The 23,322-nt window shown below is 43.8% G+C and overlaps 1 protein-coding gene across 8 annotated transcripts in view; it reads right to left on the bottom strand.

The window, feature by feature from the left end:
- FRMD4A (FERM domain containing 4A) overlaps positions 1-23,322 on the bottom strand; it is a 412,586-nt gene that overhangs the window by 118,366 nt on the left and 270,898 nt on the right. The window contains exon 3 of one of the 8 annotated variants that reach the window (XM_083464155.1): positions 8,599-8,773. The exons of the other annotated variants lie outside the window; for them this stretch is intronic. The gene's annotated coding sequence lies outside the window, so the exon portion shown is untranslated. The remainder of the gene's footprint in view (positions 1-8,598; positions 8,774-23,322) is intronic. 8 annotated transcript variants of the gene reach the window in all.

Below are 23,322 nucleotides of genomic sequence, written 5' to 3'. Positions count from 1 at the left end.
AAGTTGGCTCAGATGAGTCCATGGCAGGGCACAGAAGTGAAAACACATCCCGCAGGGAATGGCAGGACTATTTTACTGCCATAAACAGCCTTTCAAGGGGCCTCAAATTTGGCACGGCATTGCTACACATGTCCCCTATTTTTCACAATTCTGTGATGATCTGTGCACAACGCAGTGGCGTAGCGTGGGGGGTGCCAGGGGTGCCGGCCGCACCAGGTGCAACATTTGGAGGGGCGCGTTTGGCCGGCCCTCCTGGAGGAAGCAGGAACCCCACTGTCCTCGGACCTCCTCCGAAGGCTGCTCCGAAGCCTGGCGGTGGGGCGGAGAGACCTTCTCCCCGCGCCAGCCTTCAGAAGGATGCTCTGAAGCCTGGCGGTGGGGCGGAGAGACCTTCTCCCCGCGCCAGCCTTCGGAAGGCTGCTCCGAAGCCTGGCGGTGGGGCGGAGAGACCTTCTCCCCGCGCCAGCCTTCGGAAGGATGCTCCGAAGCCTGGCGGTGGGGCGGAGAGACCTTCTCCCCGCGCCAGCCTTCGGAAGGCTGCTCCGAAGCCTGGCGGTGGGGCGGAGAGACCTTCTCCCCGCGCCAGCCTTCGGAAGGCTGCTCCGAAGCCTGGCGGTGGGGCGGAGAGACCTTCTCCCCGCGCCAGCCTTTGGATGGCTGTCCTGAAGACTTGTGGTGGGAGCAGTGGCGTAGCGTGGGGGGTGCAGGGGGGCCTGATGCACCTGGCGCAACATCTGGGGGGGGGGCGCGGAAGAGACTCGAGTGCTAAAATCCATGGGTTAGGGGGCGCAAATTACTTGCCTTGCCCCGGGTGCTGAGAACCCACGCTATGCCACTGGCACAACGTTTAGGATGGATGGACCCATTAAAGTTTGGTCCATCCCAGTTTTACATGGTCCCATTTCTGTGTTAATTTGAAAGGGAAAAACCACATAGCAATGCAGAAGGTCCCCTCCAAACCCCTAGAACTTAAAAAGTGGTTTGAGGGCTGCAGAGCTGCATCTGTCCTGTAACAATTCTTTTCTGGACCTTTAAAAGCTGTAGAACCAATCATTCAGCCTGGAGTAGGTAGCACACAAGACTCCTTTGCTTTGAATACAGTGGAACAAGTATTTCAAGGAGTGATGGAATTGGATGACATTGTGTTGCACTCAGAGGCAAAGCACAGGGGGGAAATTGGCTGCCTCCAGTTTTTGCATGGGGGCATCCATGCTTTTTTATACAATTCCCTCTGAGAGTGACAGAACATAATCAAGTTCCATCACTCCTAGGAAGGATTTGGTCTACTTTATTTAAAGCTAGAGAGTTCCAGAAAGACATCTACTTCTGCTTCATTGACTATGCAAAAGCCTTTGACTGTGTTGACCACAGCAAACTATGGCAAGTTCTTAAAGAAATGGGAGTGCCTGATCACCTCATCTGTCTCCTGCGAAATCTCTATGTGGGACAAGAAGCTACAGTTAGAACTGGATATGGAACAACTGATTGGTTCCAAATTGGGAAAGGAGTACGGCAAGGCTGTATATTGTCTCCCTGCTTATTTAACTTATATGCAGAATTCATCATGCGAAAGGCTGGGCTGGATGAATCCCTAGCCGGAATTAAGATTGCCGGAAGAAATATCAACAACCTCAGATATGCAGATGACACAACCTTGATGGCAGAAAGTGAAGAGGAATTAAAGAACCTTTTAATGAGGGTGAAAGAGGAGAGCGCAAAATATGGTCTGAAGCTCAACATCAAAAAAACGAAGATCATGGCCACTGGGCCCATCACCTCCTGGCAAATAGATGGGGAAGAAATGGAGGCAGTGAGAGATTTTACTTTCTTGGGCTCCATGATCAGTGCAGATGGTGACAGCAGTCACGAAATTAAAAGACGCCTGCTCCTTGGGAGAAAGGCGATGGCAAACCTAGACAACATCTTAAAAAGCAGAGACATCACCTTGCCAACAAAGGTCCGTATAGTAAAAGCCATGGTTTTCCCAGTAGTGATGTATGGAAGTGAGAGCTGGACCATAAAGAAGGCTGATCGCCGAAGAATTGATGCTTTTGAATTATGGTGCTGGAGGAGACTCTTGAGAGTCCCATGGACTGCAAGAAGATCAAACCTCTCCATTCTGAAGGAAATCAGCCCTGAGCGCTCACTGGAAGGACAGATCGTGAAGCTGAGGCTCCAATACTTTGGCCACCTCATGAGAAGAGAAGACTCCCTGGAAAAGACCCTGATGTTGGGAAAGATGGAGGGCACAAGGAGAAGGGGACGACAGAGAATGAGATGGTTGGATGGTGTTCTTGAAGCTACTAGCATGAGTTTGATCAAACTGCGGGAGGCGGTGGAGGACAGGAGTGCCTGGCGTGCTCTGGTCCATGGGGTCACGAAGAGTCGGACACGACTAAACGACTAAACAACAAACAACAATTTAAAGTGCCTGCAACAAGGGGCTCTATGTGCTAGCCATCCCAAACTGTGAGCAGCTAACAGAGGGAGCACTGAAGCCCTCAGATTCCTTGCAAAGGGATCTGCCGGGCTGATGATTCTGAAGTGGACACAATGGAATCAGGTGAGTCTGCTTTGGAATCAGTCCTGCAGATTCCTCCTCCATCCCTGCACAACATGCAATCTCTCCCTTCATGACTTGCAAAGTATGGCTTGCAAAGTTGCTGTTTCATTCCAACCACCAGTTAGTTAGTTAGTCAGTTAGTTAGTTGTGTGCATGGTGTGATCCAGTTCAGGCAAAGGGGAAAGAAGCAGTCAGGCATGCACCGAATCCTATTGCATCTAGCACAGCTGTGGCTTCATTTTCAACTGACCATTGTTGTTATTACTGGAAAATCCACAGAGTTATTAACCTACAAGAATTCTCAATAGCCCACCAATATCTATGATCTGAAACACAAAAGAGAAATAGAAGAGCTTTCCTGTTTAGGCAAGCTGCTGCTTACAAGCCTGTCCATCTATATGCATGCATACATATTGTGCTTCGTGTACTAGACACATTGCAATTAGGATTTATTTTTTAAAAGATGACTGTCATATGATCTAACAAACAAAACACAGACTGGATAAGGAGTATGAAAGGAAACAAATGAACAAACCAGAACAAATGTTTTATATGCATCATATCAAGACTCATCTGGCTGGGACAACTCAATCAGATGGGTGGAATGATGATGATTGCTAGAAACAAATACTGTAGGCAGGAGGGAGAAGGCTAAGGGGAAGAAGTAGGGTTAAAATGTCATTTGTCTGTTTACACAACCAAATAAAACCCAGTAGTGTTCAATTATGGTGTTGTTTGGTCACAAACCTGTGTATATATGCACATACACCAATTAGTTTCTGGGCCCAATTCAAAGTGCTGGTTTTGACCCAAAAAAGTGTTAAACGGCTCAGGACCGCAATACCTCAAGGACTACCTCTTCCCATATGAACCCACCTGGACCCTGAGATCATCTTCTGAGGCCCTTCTTCGTGTGCCTCCTCCGCATGAGGCCCAGAGGGTGGCAACATGAAAACAGGGCCTTCTCTGCAGTGGCTCCCCATCTGTGGAATGCTCTTCCCAGGGAAGTTCGCCTGGCGCCTTCATTATACACCTTTAGGCACCAGGCAAAAATGTTCCTTTTCAACCAGGCCTTTGCTTGACTTGATTTACATCATATACCCTTTTTAAAGAATGCTGGCTCTTTTGGGGTTTTTTATTGGGTTGTTGGTTTTGTTTTGATTTTTTGTATTTTATATTTTATAGAAAATATAGAAAACAAACAAACAAATATAGAAAACAAACAAACAAACAAACAAACAAACAAAAACAGTGAGCTCAGGTGTACCTGGATCACCCAGAGGATCAGCTCCATCCTTGTGGAGAGAAAAACCAAGAATAGTAAGGCTGCATTCTCCTCTCTGGAGAGACCTGAGCCTTGAAAGTTGTAGCCAAGATAAGCTGATTGGTTTTCACTCACGAGACAAAAGTGATGAGCAATGACCTCCTTTCATGCAAGTCACACAAATGGCTCATTAGAAACATCAGCAGCATCTTGCAGAATCTGTTCAGTTTGTAATTAAATTTCCCCACTTTTTGTTTTCCAGAGGCTTGTTTGCTTTTCATTAAACAAATGATGCTTTGCATCATTGAGTGTTTGCTGCCACCACAGAGACTGACTTCAAGAGGGAGCTACAGTGATAGAGGTTTGGGGAAGGGGAGGAAGAGTAAGCTAACCTTGCTTTCCATTCTCATTTGAATGCTATAGGATGGTAGGGTCATGAAGGAGGGCAGGAGAAATTGTCCTGTCCACACATATCTAGTGCCTTATTTGTCAGGGAGTCTGATACTCAACCGGCTGCTATTTCCATGGTCCGTCAACTAGGGCTAGCGCCACAGAGATGCAGGAGGAAAGCAAAGGCACAACCTCCTGGAGAATCATGACCATCGGTAGCTTTCAGTTCAGCACCAGAAGTTCAACCTCTGTGTTAGTCTCGTCTTTTTCTGAACTCTGAGAGTCAAGCAACCAGCAAACTGTTTTGCACTTGCCCTGCAAACCAGTATTTGGAAATTATTTCCTGTGGAAATCACAATACATTTAAAGAGCTTAATTTAAAACAATAATGCATTCAGTGTATTAGATAAACACGTCAACTAGGAACTTGATACTTTCACCATCAAATCAACTAATAACAAAAAAGTATACTCTTCGCAGGCATATACTGTTCCCTCTAACAGAAAACTCAGGTGGTTGAAAGCCTAACAGTTTAAAAGTGGAAAGGAACCACCTAAATACAAGGTTGTGGTTTCTACAAACTTGGAGAACTTCCTAGAAGTAAAGAAGTGTGCAAGTTAAAATGAACTTTTTTAGAAAAGCTGGTGAAAGTGCTAGACGATAACCGATGAGGTTAAAGAATGCTGGTGGTAGTCTACAGAGAGTGGGGCAAGAGTGGTCTGAGGAACCAGAAGCCAGGCAACCTGCGAGAGTCTATGGGAGCTTCTAGACAACCTGCTTATTAAGCATTAAATCCTGATTTGTCTGTGGAGAGCTTAGAGAACACCCAAGCAAATGCAGTTTCCCATCACTTATTAAAAAAAACAACCAACCAAATCTTTTTGGGGGGAGCGGCTTTATTGTGTAACTGCTCAAAATCAGCTATACTTACACAACTTGATTTTATCTGTACAGCTGCTGACCATCTGATGCGTGTCCAACTAACATGCAATTGGACCGGGAAAAATGCAGAATGGGGGTGGAACGGGGGCAGGGCTGGGTGCAATGGGACTGGGCACACTGACATGCACTCTGCTGGTGCATGGGGGCAGGAATGGAGCCCCTGTGCAAAATGGTGCTGCCTGTATGCAATGGCACCCTGCCTTGGAAGAGGAGCAGTCTGGAAGCAATCTGCGGGTGAGAGCAATTCAGCCACAGATAGCGGTGGGAGAATCTGCCTCTTTCCCTTTCTCTCATTGTCTCGTTTTTTCAGTCTTAAGTTCATTTCTCCACATTTCCACATCAGTTGGGAATTCATCAGCACTTTAGTGTGACAAGTTCCTAAAATACACATATTTGAATGGGATTTTCCCCAATACACACATTTCTGCAAAGAAATTTCCATTAATGCAATGTATTTTTTTAATGGTATTTTCATGAATAGATGGATTTCTCTGCACATTTTGCCCCAGTACATACATGTTTTGTACTTGTTACCCGACTGAAGGAAAATTTTCTGTATTGCAAACTTCATAGAAATGCAGATTTTGAAGGGGATGGGGCTGGGGAGCTGTGTATTGGTTTGCATATTGTTTCAGAAGTTGTAAAGTAGGCAGGTTTGCCTTTATGAATCAGATTTCCCCCACAGCCCCAGTCACAGAAAGTTCGAAGGAAAAAAGGGAAAATGGAGAGCAGGAGGGAAAGAGAGCACAGTTTACAGTTAAGTATCCCTACCTGTGGGGCTCCTGCCAGGGATTGAACCTGGCACCTTCTGCATACAAAGCAGAAAGTCTCTCACTGAGGCGCAGGCTTCGGTGAAGGAGCTTACTAGCTCCCAACTTCTCATTACCTTACTTGACTTGGAGGGCAACATTCTGACATGGGGAGCCTGTTTCTACTCGGGCAAGTGTCCATATCAGTTTCTAGGTGCAGAGGCTGGAGCCAGAGTCAATGATACCAGCAGAGCAGTGGCTCTGAAGTTAACTCAGCAAAGACCCAGAGGAGACTGAAGGGCTTATATAGCCACTCCCTTTCCAACTAGTCTACTGCTGGGTGATGGCTTCCTCATCCTGAGTATCTTTCCTCTACAGTAGACCCACACTGGTACTCGAAGGGGTCCACACACCCCTTGCTCCAGAGTCCTGGAGAAGGGATGACCAAGGCGGGGCTCTTCAGGCTGCCTTTGGATTGGAGTGGGTTTCTTCACATAGGAGTGGGATTCTGCTTGGTGCCCCATGCCTCCACCCCTGAAGAGTCCTCTCCAGGATCGGGACCAGCCACGATCCTCCCCATCTCACATGGAACCCTACTTTTCCAGGGTTCTACTTTACCTGGGGTGCTGAACCAAGTAGGATCAGGCTACCCACACAGCCACTCTCCAGTTTGCCAAGGGCATGGGGTGGCTGTGGAGCTTGCAAGAATGTTCCTGCACAAACACTCCTCAAGCTTCACCACTTCCCTGAATGCCTGAAGGGGGCTTGTGCACTACTTCCCACCACAGGCAAGAGCATTCCACCAGACATTTCAGACTGGCTTACATTTGTCTTTCTACTCCAGGGTGCTTTGGTGGATGCATGGACTGCTGGAATCTAATTCACTGTGGGAGGCATTTTGCTGTCAGTCATTCACCATTCTTTTTGTGTCAGGTTTTGTTCTTCCAATGCAAAAGGAGCCTGTTTTTCTTTTAAATTGTATGGTATGTTTCAAAGAAAACAGAGGATGTAATCTATATATAATGCAGTAAGTCAATCAGTACAAATGTTATAGCAATATGAAATGATGGTCCTCGCAGCTATCTTTGCATTAGGGTACAATGTAATAATAGTGTGTAAAAATCCACTCAGGCTGAAGATTTGAGCTGCAGGGCTTTGCACAAAGAGCATTTTCCATTATGGGATAGGTTTGCCCTTTAACAGACTGCAGGCTATTCAGGGAAGCTGCAATTGATTTGTGTGAAAAATTACTCATCAAAATGTAAGGGTGGAAAGGAAGACTATTCTCTCTTAATTGAAAAATAATTGAACTTTGTAACCGTTATAGTTAAATGAAGCAAACAGTCTTCACACAAAAGCTGGGCAATGCTTATTTCAGAAAGTCAGAGGAAGGCACAGAACTGCATGTCTGTAGATTGCACAGAAAAGTGAAGCTATTTCCTCCTAACATACACCTTGGAGGACACAGGGGTGGGATTGACTTTAAAGTTCAGTACCAACAAGGGGCACTGGCTCCTGGGGGCCGAGACCTTTTTCCCCCCCTGTATTTTGGGGGTAGGGGCTGCCCCTCGTGTCCCAAAAGTGCAGAGGTGAAGCACAGAGCCAAGGTGTGGCGTGGTTGCAGTGGCTCCTCCTCCTGCTGCCACGAAGGGGAAGGAGGGTCAAAGCAGCCTCCCACCAGTGGCAAGAGGAGGTGGAGGAGCAGCAGCCGCCAGCCACTGAGCATCACAGCCACCAAATTCAGCTCTGCCCCAGCTCCTCTGACATCACATGACACTGGGCGTCACATGCACAACTAACATTGGGACGTCACAGGTGTGACGTGGGCTCCCTCAGCAGCCCTTGGAAGCTGGCCTTTGTGGCACCAGCACTTTGAATTGCACTCAGAAATGTACTAGGAACATTTTGTTTGCTTGATTGATTTCTATACTGCCCTTTATCAAATGATCTCAAGAAATTCACAAGAAAAAAAATACAATATAATATAAGCACACAAGAATAAAATACACTATAAACGCACAAATAAATAGTTAAAACAGAAGCAACAAAACAACAACCTCCTCTTCCACAAACAAAATTCAAAAGGCTGCAGAATATTAATCAGCCAAAGGCTTGGTTGAAGAGGAACAGTTTTGCCCTGTGCCTTAACATATACAATGAAGGCACCAGGTGATTTTCTCAGGGGAGCGCATTCCACAAATGGGCAGCCACTACAGAAAAGGCCCATTTTCGTGCTGCCATTCTACGGACCTCACATGGAGGAGGCACACGAAGAAGGGCCTCTGATGATGAACACAGATTTCAAATCAGTTTACATGGGGAGAGGCAGTCCTTGAGGTATTGCAGTCCTGAGAATTTAAGACTTTATAGGTCAAAATCAGCATTTTGAATTGGGTCCAGAAACTAATTGGTAGTCAGTGCAGCTGGGCCAGGATCAGTGTAATGTGCTCAAATCGTCTTGTCCCAGTGAGCAACCTGGCTGCTGAATTCTGCACCAACTGTCTTCAGAGGCAGCCCTATGTATAATGTGTTGCAGTGTTTCAGCCTAGAAGTTACCAGAGCATAGACAACAGAAGTTAGGATACTCCTGTCCAGATAGGGGTGCAGCTGGGCCACAAGTCAAAGCTGCTGGAAGCCACTTGAGCCGCAAGCGATAGCAAAGGATACAGGAATACCCACAAGCTACGTACCTGCTCCTTCAGAGGGAATGTAACCCTATCAAGAGCAGGTCATCTCCCAGCCATCCGGTCTAGGGAATCACCCACTAGCAGTGCCTCAGTCTTATCTGGATTGAGCTTCAGTTTGTTGGCTCTCATCCAGTCCATTGGACATTGGTCCAGCACATCCACTGAAACACCTGCAGATCTAAAGGAGAAGCAGAGTTGTGTATTGTCAACATATTGCTGACAGCATACTCCAAAACTCTGGATGACCCCACTCAGCCGTTTCATGTAGAAGTTAAATAGCATAAGGGATAAAATTGAGGAACTCCACATTAAAGCCTCCACAGGGCTGGAAAGCATTCCCCAAGCATCACCCTCTGGGAACGACCATCCATGTAGGACTGGAATCACCACAAAGCAGCGCCACCCCCGACTCAAGACTGCTACTCCAGAAGGATACCATGGTCAATGGTATCGAAAGCCACTGAGAGGTTGAGGAGAATTTACAGGGACATATTTCTCTCTCCTGACAGAGGTCCTCATGCAGGGCGACCAAAGCAGTTTCTGTGCCAAAACCAGGCCTAAACCCTGATTGAAACAGATCTAGAAAATCAGTTTCTTCCTACAACACCTGGATCGGGTCTCAACCACCTGCTAAAGAACCTCACCCAAGAAGGGGAGACCAGCAACTGGCTGCTAGTTACTTAGGTTTTCTGAATCCAGGGAGGGTTTCTTAAGGAGTGGCTTTAGCATTGCCTGCTACAAGCTGCCAATAGGTCCTGTTCTGAAGGTTTACACATCTTGCCATTAGTCATTTGTTCATCCTACCCTTTTCAAACTTCGCTCTCCAAACTGCAAGAAGTCTTAAAAGTGGGTTTGTTGTGCTAGGGAGAAAAAGCCCTTTAAACCACTTCAACAGCACAAACCTAAAGTCCTGGTATGTGTTCGAATCCATCCCACAAAACAGTAGAAGTGTGGAGGCACCCATTGTATAATACGCCATTTGCATGGGTGGAACGAAACAGGAGGAAGAACAGTTGAGCTGGAACCGCTTCTTGTGGTTGGCACTTTTAGAAATGGTTTTGCTTTCTATTCACAAGCTTTAGCATCAGCAAATTAACCCTCTTGGTCAGAGCATCCCATTCCGCAGGGGAATGTGCAAATCCTAGGCCACCTGCCTTCCTGTCTGGCAGCGGGACCCAAAAGAAGAGGAGAAAGAAACAAATGGCTGTGAGATGCACACACCCACTTGGCACACAGCCTCACCGCAGCACAATGATGCTAACATGTGGGCAGAATTAGCATTTCTCGGAGCAGCACAGCATGCCGAAACACACACAGCACTTCTTTAGCTATGACACTCTCTCCCCCCTCCTCTTTGCTAATGCAGCTAAAACAAAAACACCACACGCTCCTGCCTCTAAGGTGACTACAGATGCAGAAGAAGTAGAAAGCTTTACTGTTCCTAGACTGTACCACTTCAGGCAGGGAAATCACATGTTAAAATGCCCTTTCACAGAAAAAAAGAAAACTTCCTGCACATAGAAAACTAGCACATTAGAAAGAAGACTGTCTAGGAAATAACTCTTCCCACTCACATGCTAACATTCTGTGTGGAGGATTTTTCCCCCAAGTGGCAATTTAAACATTCAACACCTGTTCCTCATTTGCAGAATGAATGGCCTTCTTCACAACAAGATGGCACCACGTGATTCTGCTGCACTTAGAATCATAGAATCATAGAATCATAGAATCATAGAGTTGGAAGAGACCACAAGGGCCATCGAGTCCTTGTAGATTGGCAAGCAGGGATTGAGTGGGCCCACAACTTCCGTCCACTTTACGTGCGCTATCAGGTCACAACAACCGTGTCCAAAATAAGGATGCATTAGAATCAAAACATTAAATAAATGGAGCTCCCCCCCCCCACCTTTGGATATTTACACATGAGGTATTAAAGCATTCTTTGTATTGCCAGTAATGTGACTGTGAAACCTGTACTGGTCAGAATCAGGTAACCTAATCCACCCATTTCTCCCAGTTTCCACATATGTATGCAATGCTCAAATGCTTTTTTTGTTTCTTTCTTCCCTACCCCTCTCTTGCATATTCCCCATAGGTATCTACTGGCAGCATAATGATATCCGGGAACTCGGGGTTTGTGCCAAGGCCAAGAAATTAACCACAGACTTACAGTGGTGCCCCGCAAGACGAATGCCTCGCAAGATGGAAAACTCGCTAGACGAAAGAGTTTTCCATTTTGGAGGTGCTTCGCAAAACGAATCTCCTATGGGCTTGCTTCGCAAGACGAAAATGTCTTGCGAGTTCCTGCGGTTTCCCCCCTCCCCCCCTTTTCTAAGCCGCTAAGCCGCTTATCAGCTGATCTGATAAGCCGATAAGCCGCTAAAAGCCGCTAATAGCGCTAATCCGCTAATCTGTCAATGGGCTTGCTTCGCAAGACGAAAAAACCGCTAGACGAAGAGAATCACAGAACGGATTCTTTTCGTCTTGCGAGGCACCACTGTAATTACAAAGTGAACAGCTCACGATGGGGTAGAAATTTGATTCAGTTTACATTTGAAGGTGAACCTACATAATTTGCACTTTTTGAAAGAATATGTGAACCAAAACAGAGCCCATTTTTCGAAATCTGCACTCTGGTGAATTTTGCAATGCAGTTCCCCAAGTAATGTATACAAAAATGGAAGCGGGTGGTGCTGTGGACTAAAACCACTGAGCCTCTTGGGCCTGCCGATCAGAAGGTTGGCAGTTCAAATCTGCACAACAGGGTGAGCTCCCGTTGCTCTGGCCCGGCTCCTGCTAACCTAGCAGTTCGAAAGCACACCAGTGCAAGTAGATAAATAGGTAAAGCTGTTGCGGGAAGGTAAATGGCGTTTCCGTGCACTCTGGCATTTGCCACAGTGCTCCGCTGTGCCATAAGCAGTTTAGTCCTGCTGGCCACATGACCCAGAAAGTTGTCTGTGGACAAACGCTGGCTGCCTCAGCCTGAAAGCGAGATGAGTGTAGCAACCCCAGAGTCGCCTTTGACTGGACTTAACTGTCCAGGGGTTCTTTACCTTTACAAAAATGCACACACTAGGATAAAGTGTGTATAATGTACAAAAATGCACTTTATTAGGGAAAATTGCTTTGGAAAAATGTGTGTTAGTAAAATTGCATATGAATGTGTATATTAGGGGAAGATTGCACTAAAACACAGATGAATTTTCATGGACTTTTTCTTAAATAATTGAAAACTGGTGTGGAAATGCAGAGAACTGAATTTAATATTGGAAAAATGAGAGAAACCAAGGTTGACAGATTTGCCCACCACCAGGTACATTTTAGGGTTCTAACTCTCTCCTTCACAAGCAAAAAGTCCTAATTCAGACTGATGTAAAATCTGAAGTTGTTTCAGTGCCATGGCCAGGTCAGCATTTACTCTGCTAAACAGCTGAGCTAAGTGGCAGGGATTCAACCTAAAGTTGCTTTGGATCAATATCTGCATATCAGTGCAAAATTACCTAGGTCCACGTTTCTGGGTCCATGCCTGTCTCCAGTGCTCTTTCTCTAGAAAAATAGGTGCCCGTACCCGAAGTTGTGCAGTAAGTGCCACATTTTTTAATAACAAAAAAGAGTTGCTAGTACTGTGTACCCTTGAATACCCCCTGGGGGGGGAACACTGCCCATCTCTCACGCTCTAACAGGGAGACTATCTTGTACAGAATCTGGACACCAAAGAAACAGTCAGTCGAGTCACCCAAATAAGTATCTTTCAAAACCAATCCAATTTTTGGGTAACATTTTGAGAAACATTTCCCAAGATTCTTCTGAAACAAGGGTAGAATTGTAATTTTAAGGTATTCTGAATGAGCATATACAGTAATTATCAATCTTGTGGCCGTGAACAGGGAGGGCGGCTTGAGCCTCCAGACTGTCAGTATTTTGATGGAGAGATGCGCAGAACCAGGTTTGTGCATCTAAAGTGGATCTTATTACTCTAGTGCAGGGGTCAGCAACCTTCTTCAGCCATGGGCCGGTCCACCGTCCCTCAGACCATGTGGTGGGCTGGACTATATTTTTTTTGGGGGGGGGAAATGAACCAATTCCTATGCTCCACAAATAGCCCAGAGATGCATTTTAAATAAAAGGACACATTCTACTCACGCTGATTCCCAGACCGTCTGCGGGCCGGATTGAGAAGGCGATTGGGGGCCCACGGCCCTTAGGTTGCCTACCCCTGCTCTAGGGGAACAAATTTACTTGTCCACTTCTCATGTCACTTCCCAACAACAAATCCGAATGAATGCTCAATAAAGACTGGACATTATCTAACCAGTTTGCAAACTTTTTGTAAGCAAATAAGGAAAAATACTCATTAAACAGGTCATCTGGAGAAGAACTAACTCTGTACCCCAAATATGCTTTCTTGTTTGGGATTTTTTCATGCCTCCCCGCCCCCATCCCCATTTTATAGAACTTCATATTCTTCCCTGAAACTCAGTCTGATGGAAATTTGGTAACTACAGTAATAGTACAAGGAACTGGTTTAAATGTATTTAGGGGAGAATACCTGCCTATTTCATCTAGATATTCTGAAGATATGTAATAGGTAAAGTCAAGAAAATTGTATTTAAAATTGTATTTAACATTTTTAAACCACCCAACTGTATTATTATTATTAAAAATTGATAGGCCACTTGATTGTAAGAAAGACTAAGATGCTTTATTGTACAAAAATATATAATAAAACATTAACCTAATTGATATAATTTGAATAAATAGTATTTTTAAAATTTCAAAGATTTATTGAAAACAATAGTAACCTAACCAACAAACTAACACACACAGTAACTTCTAAGTGTCTGGATAGGTTTGCCCAAACAAAACTGTTTTAAGCATTGTTGTGACAAGAAGGCCTGGTGCTTCATAAAAATGAAGTAGCCAAACAGCATATTGAATTTTTTCCCCTTTGGCTTCATCTAAAAGGTTTATTTCACGGTTTGTCAATAGTATTTCTTTAAAAAAATAAGTCATTTGGCAACAACAAATGGAGATAATAATCTTTTATTTGAAATATTTCACCATAATGCTGCAGAAAAAAATTAAAAGCAGACTTAAGGCAATAAAATGATTCCTTGCACAACTTATTTATCTCTTGGAGACAGCAAGCCTCTGTAGTGCTCAAACTCACCTAATTTCAGATCAATTCTAGTCATGCTTAGCTCCCTTCCTTGCAAGGTTGAGGGGTCTTTGTCCCTCTTTCTGATCGGGGGAGAGGAATATCACATTTGGGGTGATGTATCATTAATCTATTTAAACTAAAGTATTACTCACACAACATTTTTGATCTGCCACTTTTTCTGAATGTAAAACATTGAGAGTGAAGATAGAAAGATCTGCAGGGCAATGCGGCTTCATCAAATTCTGCCTATGCGTAACTTTTCCCATTCAAGGTCATGCTCTGTTTAAAAAAACACCACATTTTGAGATTCCACTGAGGGCAAGCAAAGTCATTTGCAGGAAATATTTCCCTCACTCTAAATACGAGGCAAACATCTGTGACCCCTTTTAAAGAAGGATTGATCATACCAAAGGGGGGCAGAAGCTTTTCAACACTGTCAATAATTTTCACAAAAATATATCCTACTCAGCTCAGATCTTTCCATAGTGCCTCAGTCCACCACAAAAGAGGACGGCTTACATAGAACAAAGAAGTCCAGAAGAACTATGGGTTATCCCCACACCAGGGGTGGGAAAGCTGTGCCTCCCCAAATGTTGCTGAACCACAATTCCCATTATCCCTGACCAGGGGAAATGCCAGCTGAGGATGATGGCAGGATTGGCAACGGAAGTCCAAAAACATGGGCCCCAGGTTTCCCACCTCATGAATTCACTGAACCTGATCCTCCCCAGGGGAAATACACAATACATGCACCTCTTGAACAACACACACGCAGGCAAAGGCAGCTGGGGCTCTTGATGTTCAGCTATGCAGCGAATGAGCAAATGAGCCCAGACAATGGCGGCAGAGGCTCCAGAGACAGATGTGGCCTCAGAGATCAAAAGGGGCAAACAGAATTTCCGAACGAGGAAGGCCGAAGTGCAACCTGCATTTACCCATCTACAGGGATTATACCTACAGCTTTCTGCAGTAAATGATGTAATTAATTTCTAGTTTAATTTACAAATCAGGCACCACTGAAGTCCTAGTAAGTATGTGAAGGATTTTATTCATTCACTTTGACCAAATTGGTTTGTCGTTCAATGTTGCCAAATGCTGCAGTTGCATTGTAGCTTTACAGGCTGCTTCGCATATTAGTTTTGTGAACCCACAGTATATTTGCCACCTGTTTTCATGGTGGGAGGGGCCTCATCTTTCTAAATGCCACTCCCACATGCTATGGAGAGTGTCCTCACAGAGTACATCTAGTGAGCGTTCCACCCCCCCCCCAGCCTTTATCAACTTGGTGCCCTTCAGGTGTTTCCAGCAGTTGTGAGAAGGGAGCACACCACAGCAGTGCTGGCTGGGACGGATGGTCACTGGAGTCCAAAACACCCTACGAGCCCCAGGGTGGCAAAGGCTGCCTGATAGAATTGCAGGGTTCACTATGAAAAAACACACAATGGGCGCACTAATTTTCTATCACCTTCAAATCCCAGGTGTTTTGATAGGACAGCCACGGAATGGAGTAGGTCACTCATTCCTGGCCCCAGTAGCTGACCAGCAGAACACAGATATGGGCACTCAGAAGGTCTCAGGTTGAACCCCCAGCACCTCTGGTAAAAAGACTCTCACTGAGGCAAGAGGACTGTGGGAGACTTATGCCAGAGACCTTGAAGAGCCACTGACTGACAATGGATGTAGACTGGGCTAGGTGAACCAAGTGGTCTGACTCAGTAGAAAGCAACTTCATATGCAGTTTCTCCTTAGCCAATAACAATCAGCAGTAAATAATGATACACAATCTGTTCCCATACTGGTCCTTTAGTTATTGCAGCACAAGATGAGACACATCCCACAATCTGAAATGGTACAGCCCAGAAATGGTTGTACCACATGATTCTGCCGCATGTATAGGTTGGTTCAAACCACTGTGAGAAGGGAAATGTTCAGGATTGTACAGCACATCTGTACAAGAAATTGGCAAGAAATTAGGTGATGTCATGCCTGTGGCATTCAAGAGTAGCATATGCTGGTTCTTCTTGCATACTGGAAGTCTTACTTCAAGGATAATAGTTCCTGTTTTAATGACAAAGATAGAACAGGCTGCATTCCCTTACATTTACTTATAGTCTGCAGTTATCAGATTGACTCCTATAAACCCACATTTTACATGAAAAACACTAATTTGGGAAATTAGCAACATTTCTATTGTGATCCTTTCTGGAGACAATTGTGAGCTACAGACAGAATAACACCCACTGTCATGACTTTTGGGGAATTTAGCAATAGCCAATGAGATCCAATTATTAACTGTACATCCTCTAGGGACCTGTAATAACCAAACCAGAGTTGCTATTGATTAATTTATAAATCTTGAAGCTAAACATGAACAACATACAGTTTAACTGGCAAGAGAGAAAGCCCTTCACAAACTTAGGCCTCGAGTTACCCTAGTCTCTCTTTAGTGGTTTGAGAACCATGCAAATATAGTAACGAAGAAAGGGAGTTTGCTTCATGGTGGGGGGAAATAATCTTGTTGTGAGTGACAATGTTTCCTTGCTCCTTTTGAAAACAATTTCAAAGTCTAGGGCATGTGTGCTCTTACGTCAGAGGAAAGGTACACACACTGTTCACTGAAAATATGACATTCAGAAAGGAATGAGGATGATGAATTCATAATGATGAAGTGAATTAATTAATTAATTGTCTGCTTAACTGTTCCACTAAAGTCAACAGGCCTAAAAATCCCTTAGCTTTGGCAAGATCATTGGCAATATGCGTTACATTTGTAGGAACTATGAATGTAAAGATTCTTGGGCAATGTATACATTTAAAGTCAGTGCTTGTGTTTCTTGATGAAAAACTAAGGGGCAGCTTCCATGAATGGCTATGCCACACCACCTTTGATTCCCTGAAAAACCATTGTCTCCAACCTCAGATAGCTCTCCATGCCGTGAACTGATGCAATTTCTCCAAACTGTCTCCACACTCCCTATGCTACATGTTGGGCGACCAGCCAGGGAGGTTGAAACATGACCATTCTTTGTGAAACACATTCACACTTTGGGAATATGGGCTGCAGCCCTGCTGAGGCCTGGAATACTTTGTCACGACCAGAAAGGTTGGTTCTGAGATTTATTTTAAGAGGGATGCATAAATCTGTCTCGGCTGTGCCAAAATTTCTAGGTTACAGGAGGAAAAGGGAATAGCAACAGCTTCACAAATCAAAAGGCCGAAAGGTATTAACATATGGCATGCATTAGCAAAATGGCTATTGAAAGGAAGGAACATAAATTAGCCCCAAAGGCAGCTAGATGGTTCTTCTAAACATCACAGGAGAACATTCTTCTTGGAAACCATGAATACCCTGTTCTCACTTGCAAGCCATTCCTGCCTCCCTCCCTCTCTCATCCCTCTGGCTGTCCCACGACCCTAATTCTTGCAATCTATTCCCATGTGATGGCTTAGCTTTTCCTCATGACTGAGAAATGAATGGACACAAGGCAATAACATTCCTCCTTAATAAAGATCCAACAGGCAGGCGAAAGTAAACAAGATGAGATGCTTCAAACACCCCAAAGTCTAAATTGGAATGAAAAAAGAGATGAGTTGAAATTTTGTTTAAGAAAATAAAAATAAATTATATATCTCTTCCCCCCCGACTCTCTCTCACACACACCACAAAACAGACAGAAAATGCAACAGGATTTGAGGGCACCCAATAACAAGAAAACTGGGTGGAATTAAGCCTGACAGACAGGCATCAATGCTACTTTGAAACAGCCTTCAGAGCACGGCACTGAAGGAATAAGACATCGGAAAGATGTTAGGCTGACAGGCGCATTAGATTAACAGCACATCTCCTGGGCTGGACAGGGCTTGCTATTACAGCCCTAAGCATGTAACACCCAGGGAACATTGGACAGTTTATCAGCACATTGGTTTAAAATGCACTGTAACTACAATGCAGATTCGAGCCAAGCAAAGTAGTTGACAACTGCATGGTCTTTATCTTAAAGGTGCAAATATTCATAGAGTCTGTGAACTTCTCAAATTATCTGGCAAAATAGTTGTACTATTTTGGTTCTATTGCTTACAGCAAATTTAAAACAATTGGATTGTGTCCAATAAAATGTATTGTGTCCAATCCAGCCATGATGATGTAATTTAAGTTCTACTGATTAGTAAACTGAAGCATGTGTTCAATTCTCTTCCACTGAAATAAAGGGAATATAATTTGGTTTATTCTGCTCATATTTCTTGCAACAATGCCATGGAATTAACATGCTTGGCTATTATGAGTCACTTTCAAGTTCAGCAACAAAAATTACACATTTCTAATAGAAACAGAAAATGAATCTACCAGTCGCATTTCGTATGTAATTCATTTAGCAAAATCTTCAATAAATGAAGCATACTACAGACTTCTCCTACCTACCACCCACTCCAACTTAGTTTAGCTTTAAAAAACAGCCTTCTATTGGAGTCTAATTGCAATGTCCCAGGGGGTGATTGGTGGGGGACACACATCTCACCAACCTGAAAATGACTCCCTTACCACAACTATGCTTGAAAAAAGTCTCCTGTTGACTCCAGTAGCAGGCTTTTTTCAAGATTCATTGATGTGGGGAAGGCGGAGAGGCAAGAAAGAGCCATTGTAGGTCAGATGGGGCAGCCCAAGAACCACTTCCAGCACAAAGGAAGGCAGTCCGCCATCCCTGAAAAAAATATTCTGCAAATTGTTTCATTACGTAAGTTGAGACTGTTGAATTAGATTTTGTCAGAGGTACTAATATATTTATGACATTAATGAAAAAATATTGACTTAAAGAAAATTCCCAACAACAGCTATTATTTTGCTGCTGAACAACAGCGGTTTCAAATTTCAAAGATTGAGCTTTTGTAACATCTTAGGAGAAAGTTCTGACGTTAATGGAACATGGGCCTGAATTATTATAATTTTGGGCTTCTGCCATATAGACTTTTTTTAAACCATTAACATAAAATATTTTTAAAAGTTTCCTGCATGAAAGAGAGGAAGAAAGATTGATGATACCAGAATCTAGTCTATTCTAGCACTACCTTGACTTGTCCAGGACTAGGCAAAGGATTTGGCAAATGTAGTGCTCTCTCGCTCTCTTCCAACCTCCCATTCCTTCTATTATATCTGTACAGTTCCCTAAGTAATGATGCTGGTCAAGACTAGTGCTGTGGTCACTCTAAGGGAAAAGTTGTTTTTGTTTTTGTTTTACCACTGTTTCTACAGTGGTCTGCTCAACAGCCTAATGATGTTATGATGGTGCCCAAGGCATGAATGATGGATGGATGGATGACAAGACATTTGGATGGGTAGAGACAGATTAGATAATCTGTTTGTTCCCTGCTTATCTGAAAGGCTCTTTGTGCGGAAGAAGAGAGGGAAAAGAAGTTACAAGTGACCACATGTCCTGTTCCTCATGATGAGGTAATGCAAGTTGTACTTATTTTTAAATATGACCCAATTCTGAGCCAACAGTCAGCTTCTCTGTCCAAGCAATTAGGAAAAGCTAACCATAAAAGCATCCTGACATGTCATATCACAGCAAGCAGAGCAAATGCTACAGGGTGGATGTTGCCCTGCATTTCTTCCAGAGGTTGGTGGGGGTTGGGTGGGTGGGAATCCTCCTGTATCTCCATAATAACGCTTTGCTTTCCAGACAGTGAAATTACAAGTCTCTACAGAGAACAAAATGAACATGTCCCTGGAGGACAGAGAAGGACACGGAGAAGACAAAAGCTGGAGAATGGAGGAGAGAGAAACGCATTCAGGAACCAGAACTTCCTAAGTCCCCCTTAGGAGCAGATATTCCTTCCAAGAATGAGGACAAAAGCGCAGACAGAAAACTAAGGAAGGATGAATCAGTCAATTTTGGTTTCTCTCAGTTTCTCATTTTTCCAGTCTTAAATTCAGTTTTCCACATCAGTGTGAGTTCTTTTTTTCAGTGGAAGAGAATTGAACACATGCTTCAGTTTACCAACCAGTAGAACAAAGTAGTTGACAACTGCATGGTCTTTATCTTAAAGGTGCAAATATTCATAGAGTCTGTGAACTTCTCAAATTATCTGGCAAAATAGTTGTACTATTTTGGTTCTATTGCTTACAGCAAATTTAAAACAATTGGATTGTGTCCAATAAAATGTATTGAGTCCAATCCAGCCACGATGATGTAATTTAAGTGTTTAAGGGAAAACAAGAAATGCAAAGAATATACAAAATTTGAAAAAATTGAAATTTGAGGAAAAAATTATAAAAGGGGAGATAAAAAAGAAAATACAAAATGGGAAACCAGTGAAATTTATAAAATATTAGTAGAAATGGAGGGTCAACTTCCTTGTGCACTGCAGCCTCCCTCCATCTGTGGGGGCAGAGGTGCTGCAGCTGGGCACACTGCGCACCACGGCCTCTCTCTGCTTGACCCGGAGAGGGAGGAGCCACGGCTGGCAGCCTCTCTCCGCTGCAGCAGAGCAGAGCACAGGGCATCCCAGCCAAGGGGGGGGGGGCAGCTCTCTGCCGCCGACTCTCGACTCTGCCCTGAGTCAGATGTGACCCGGTAGCAGAGCGGAAGCGGAGCTGCGTCTGGGCGCAAGGGAGCTGCCACGGTGGCTTCCTTGCACACCAGAGCCTGTTGTGGGAGCACCTAGTTGCGCCCCCTCCAGAAAATGGACCCAGGGCGACTGCCCCCCCCGCCACACCTCTGCCAACCATGTATCTGCATAAAGGAAAGCTATATATTTGTGTGAATGGGTGAGGGTTGCATCCAGAATAGTCATTTATTTACTTTACAAGCATTTTAATTAGGTTCCTGTCAGACAACCTTGCTATTTTCACCCAAAATAGGAATTCTTCTAGTAAGAGTGACTATTTCACATTATGAACAGAAGTTTTGTATCTCAGCCTGAAAACTCACCTCTCATGCTGCTTAATGCCAATTTCATTTGTCTTTCTGTAGAGCTGCACTTCCAGTATAATGTATGGCTTTACATTATAAAGCACTTGGTAATAGCAGACCTACAGTGTATATATTGAAATCCTATTTCCACTTTCATTTCAAGTCAATTTGCCGTGTTTCACTTCTCACACTCAGCTGTTTTTTTAAAATGGAATTACAAAAGATCCAACATGGTGAAAACATGAATTGGGGAGTTAAGTGTAACTAGGTCTGATTATCACTAAATTCACATATAAATTCAGATATTGTTTTTACTGAGAGAAAGTCTACACAGTATAAATAGCAGGTGAAACCTCCACACTCTCCATAGGAAGTGTGTTTGCCAGGGGCGGACTGGGCATCTGGCCTCAGCCTTGGCATCTCTCCAGGTTCATTTCCTTGGGGCTCTTGGATCGCCATTTATCTCTGGGAGTACTAGGAGGTGTGTGGGACTACTTTGTTCTCTCAGAGACTTTGTTTGGGGCTTATTATATTCTGCCTGATACAGCTTAACCAAGAAGTACATGTACATGAAAAAAATAATTAAAAGCACGACTTGTGAATGGTGGGAACAGCTCTAAGGCCGTAAAGGCAGGCTGCCGGGTGGGCATATTGGCTGCATTCCTCCTTGAAACTTCATTTTCAGGCATGTAAAGAGCTGTAGTCTTTGCCTCTTTCTCTCATGGAGTGGTTCTCAAACTTTTTTCTCTGGGCCACAGCTTCAGAATAAAAATTTGCTTGTGCCACACTGAATTTTTTATTGGTAAGAAATACATTGGAAAACAAAAAGAAACAACTCCTAACTGTGCTTGAGTTATAACATAGAACATAATCCACTTTATAATATTATCATGGGACATCCAGAAATAATAATAATAATAATTTATACCCCACCCATCTGAAACGTATAATGCAGCTGCATAAGACCATAAATCATTCCCAAAACATCAAACAAAAACATCCAACAAAAAAATCAGCCTTTTACCTATGTATCTTAACTATGTATACAAACTCAACGAGGTGTGTGTGTGCTTTTGCCAGGTAATTTCATTTATATTAGGTCTAATTTAAGACAAACAAACTCTCATCTCCTCAACACAAATAAACCTTTCTCTTTTCTGATCTTTTATATTTGTTAGAGTTGAAAATCCCTGTTCACAACAACATGGCATGGAGAACTGTCGAAGAATAGCCAATGCTCTTGAAGAGAGGCATGGATACTCTTTTCTGCTATATATCCCCCCAAAAGTTATGTTGATACTCTACTATACTGCACAGAAATGAATAAATGTTTCTTTGTCTTTGAATCTTCCCACCAAACTTGCCATCCTCTCCTGACACACCAGGTGGTGCACCTTTGAGAACCACTGCAACCACTGCTCTAATGCAAGGTGTGCTAGCTGTCAAGCATGCAAACAGGCCTGAGATCTGAGTTCCCCAGATGTCACTTCTCCTTAACCTTGAGATCCAGTAACTGGAGTCTGCCGCAAAAGACACACTGGAGTCTGCCGCAAAAGACACACACTTAGAATTAAAGAATTCCAAGCCCAGCAGTTTGTTTTGAGTACCAGAACTGAACAGAGCTCACAATCCTTCTACACAAAGATCCACTCCTCACTACTCCAAGCTTTTGACATTTTGGCAATATAGTTTAGGGCAGCGGGGAGTCATTTTGTTACTGCCAGTCATAAACAATTAGGAGTCAGAAATCCTTACCAATCTACTGCAAGCCACCTAGATATCTACCAGTACATCCCAATCTACCTTCCACTCACCCCCGCTTTAAGAAACACATAGGTGACTATCACTGCCTTTGAGACATTTAGAGGATTCTCTCCAAGATCAAAGGCTGCCAACTCAAATAATATATAGGGGCCCCCAGGTAAGATCTGCCCTCACATAATCGATCCCATGACACAGTTCATGCACACCATTTGAATGGCTGTGCTGGCCAAATGATTCAGGCAGCGAAGACTTAGAGAGATGTGTGACCTTCTTAGAGAAACAATGACCACTACCAGACAGGCAGAAAATGCTTAGGAAGATCAAGGAGAACTGCAAATAGTGAATGGGCTGGGTATTTAAGAGATGCAGTGTAAAACTAAAATAAACTAATACATATTCTACTTCTAGTTAATATTTCTACTTGTCTGAAATATCAAAAGTTCTCTTTATTGCACATTTTCCCTGGCGCAAGGTCAACGATGGAGCAGCTGGCACATTCCTCTGGGATGCTACTTCCTCCCCTCCTTTCTTCTTCTTAAGTTCTTTTCCCACCGGCACTTTAAGCAAGGGAATCTGGATGAATCAGGTTAGCCCTGCTGGGTTTCATTAGTTTTCAACATTGCATTTCTTAGCTGTGGCATTCATTTCCCTGGAGCTATCTGACTGAAATGACCTTTGTGCGCACAAAGATTCTTTGCCTGGTTTGTCACTAGGCACAGCATTCTCCGCCATACTCTCCACCCCAAAATATGTTATAGCCAGCTCATGGCGACTCTATGCTTCTACTTTTACACATTACTCAGTCAATTTTGCTTGGTTGAATATAACTGTCTTGTCTTTCAAAAAGAAATGCCCCCCTGTTTGATTATCTTTATCAGCCACTTCCCATTT

This window comes from Podarcis liolepis, assembly GCF_965112155.1.
Source record: "Podarcis liolepis genome assembly, chromosome: 10".
Taxonomy (NCBI): Eukaryota; Metazoa; Chordata; class Lepidosauria; order Squamata; family Lacertidae; genus Podarcis; species Podarcis liolepis.
Note: the sequence above shows the minus strand (reverse complement) of the source record. Positions and strands in the feature narration are given on the sequence as shown.